At 45.2% G+C, this 3,222-nt stretch overlaps 1 pseudogene; it reads right to left on the bottom strand.

Moving 5' to 3' along the window:
- The window catches only part of LOC103078844 (pro-neuregulin-1, membrane-bound isoform-like), a 2,769-nt pseudogene extending 1,106 nt beyond the window's left edge, over window positions 1–1,663 (bottom strand).
- Between the last annotated feature and the right edge of the window lie 1,559 nt (window positions 1,664–3,222).

Below are 3,222 nucleotides of genomic sequence, written 5' to 3' on the forward strand. Positions count from 1 at the left end.
CCCCCGCCGCCCCCTTCCTGTCGAGTGCCCCCCTGCTGCCGCCGCGGCGGGTGCGCATTTCCCTCCATCACCACCGCGGCGCGCTGAGCCAGCTCCTGCACCGAGCCCACGCTGGGCGGGGACGCCTAGCACACTGAGGCCCCCGCGGGAGCCGCCTCCTCGCGGGCGGCCGCCCCCCGGCGCCACGGCCGCGGTCCACAGCAGCGGCAGCGGCGGGGCCGCGGCGCGGGGCCGCGGCGCGGGGCCCAGTGACCGGTCGTCCCGGAGCGGTGCGGGGCGCGTCGCCGTCTCAGGGTGCGAGGTGCGTGCGGGCTCCTGGCTGTCGGTTCGGACTCTCCAGCCACAACATGTTTAACGGCCAGTCTCTTGAGCTTATAAAGAGGTAAGGCACATCTTACAAACCAGATATCACTGCATAAGCCAGATGTTTTACAGCTTAACCAAGTCATATGGGCACTTCCCCACAAGAGAGAGAAGTGCTCCTGTTACACTGATGAGGCTTCACTACACAGAGGGGAAAGCACTTCTGTTCCTCTTGGGAAAGGCATGTGAGGATTGTTTACACTCGCTGAAAGTAATTCCGTTACAATCTAAACTGTATGGGTCAACTTTAGGTTTGTAAGAGCATGAGATTGAAAGATATGCTTACAAACGTCCTGATTAAGATACTCATGACAAGAAGAGAAGCCTTTTTGAAATTTGTATTTCGGGATCATATATCACAATTCATATTCCCAATTACTAATCATGTCAGCCAATCAGCTTTTTAGAGCTCCTGTGATGGTGAGGCATGCCTGTGCTAGCTCTCCCAATTATAGAAGAAAAATTTTTTTAAAAATTCAATGACTATGTGTTTGTTTCTGTGAAATACTGCCCTTCATTGGACAATTTTTAAATGTATTTTTATGGGCTATGAAAGAATCACATTTTAAACCAATAAATAATTTTATCTGTCTGCTAGGGAAATAAGGTAAGCCAGAGAGAACTAAGTCATCCCTGACTAATAGGGGTTCAGAAAGTTTAACTGGCACAGCAATTCCAGCTGAACTGGTAAAGTGCTAAAAACTACTTTGCCTTTAACTTTGACTCTGTTATAAAAAGTTGGGTCAACAAAATTACATTCTTAGATAACTGCTCATTAAAGAGCTAGGTGGGAAGTACATTCTTTTGGACTTTATAGGATCTGGCTAAGATTAGCTGCACATGATACTAGCAACAAGCCTTTGGAGAAATTTCATGATTGCTCGACAAAGGCTGAGGAACCAGCCAACGTACTGGTCCAGAACTCCTGGAGCTGAGGAATAGCCCACAGTTAGTAGTCAGCATCCAGCTAAGGCTGAAGGTGGGGGCCCAAACAAACATTGCTTTGGAATACTGCACTGGGTTTCTTCACACCAGTGTGAAGGCTTAAGGCACACCCAAATGCACATGATGAACACCCATAAATCCTAAGCATGAATATAAGGCTTCAACCTCCCTCTTCTCGTGGCTTTCATGCCCCTACTATGGAATGAATCTAATTCAACCTTTTAGATCATTTCTGTTTTTCTTGCTTACCCTGCTTCCTGTCCCGAAACGTGGGTACTCCCTTGCAATTACACCTCTGCCCCGGTTCTCTACGTGCTTGACCTTTCAGAATGTCATTCACTCTCAGACCTTCCATTCCGACTTGTGTGTAGCTAATTCCTTGGATAATAGATCCAAGATCTATTATCTAGAAAGATCTAGCCTGATCTTTCTTCCTAGTTCTAAGCCCATATCTTCAACTGTCTATTAGATATTTCCTCACCTCCAGCTCAATACATAAAATTTAGTTTGGTTCTTTTACCTCTTGACTTCCCCATTTCTTTTAATGGTACCAACTTGGCACTTTCATTCAGACTCAAAACCATGGAGTCATATTTTAATCTTCTCTCTCTGACTTTTAACATCCAAATTCTCAAATTCTTCAAGATTTGTTTTTTCTTGTTGCATCTTCTCTTCCCTTCTCATTCCCACCATCACCACCTTAGTTCAGATCTTCATCTTATTTCCTTAATTCTAAGATGCCTACATTTTTGTAATTTTACATACCTAAAAATAAAGATTTGTTTTATAATCAGTGTATATGTTTAATGTGAGTTTTTTATTACAAAAATCTATCATGTTGGGCTTCCCTGGTGGCACAGTGGTTGAGAATCTGCCTGCTAATGCAGGGGACATGGGTTCGAGCCCTGGTCTGGGAGGATCCCACATGCCGCGGAGCAACTAGGCCCATGAGCCACAACTACTGAGCCTGCGCGTCTGGAGCCTGTGCTCCGCAACAAGAGAGGCCACGATAGTGAGAGGCCCCGCGTACCCCGATGAAGAGTGGCCCCCGCTCGCCACAACTAGAGAAAGCCCTCGCACAGAAATGAAGACCCAACACAGCAATAATTAATTAATTAATTAATTAACTCCTACCCCCAACATTTTCAAAAAAAAAATCTATCATGTCAATAGTCTTAGAATCAAAATCTATGGCATCTCAGACCCAGATGACTGCTTCTACTTGTTCTCTGGCCTGCATTCCCTTGCTTTTCTAATCTGTCCTGCACACTATTGCCTGACTAATCTCCTTAAAAGACTGCGTTCATTGTGTCCAGTGGTTAAGACTCCACATTTCCGCTGCAGGGGCACGGGTTCATCCCTGGTGGAGAACTAAGATCCCGCATGACATGTGGCGCAGCAAAAACAAAAACAAACAACTTCAGTGGTTCCCATTCCCTGATAGGTAAAGTATGCAAGTATGCCTAGGGGATCAAGCTGGGCATCGAAGGGACACCACAATCACACCCTGACGTCTCCCTGTCCTTACCAACATTATTCCCCTACCCAGATCTTTCTGCCGTGAACACATCCTCCTCTGCCTGTGTTTGTGTCATTCCCCACAATTAGAAGGCTATTCTTCCTGCTACGTACACCCTACTCAGGCTTCAAATCCTATGTCTGTTGTGAAACATTATCTGAACACCCTATCCCGAAGTAATCTCTTCCTCCTCTAAATCCCTATAGGACTTGTCTTGACTACTTATTTCACACTTATTATTAATTATCTGGTATCTTTGAATGTCTGTATATGTTTATGAGTGTAAAGCAATGAATCCGATGATTTATAATGAATGGGAAAAAATCAATCACATTAGTTACCTCATTCTATATGTCTTATTTCTCTCATCAGATCATAAATTCCTTGCAGTTAGC

Source organism: Lipotes vexillifer, unplaced genomic scaffold (assembly GCF_000442215.2).
Source record: "Lipotes vexillifer unplaced genomic scaffold, Lipotes_vexillifer_v1.1 scaffold920, whole genome shotgun sequence".
Taxonomy (NCBI): Eukaryota; Metazoa; Chordata; class Mammalia; order Artiodactyla; family Lipotidae; genus Lipotes; species Lipotes vexillifer.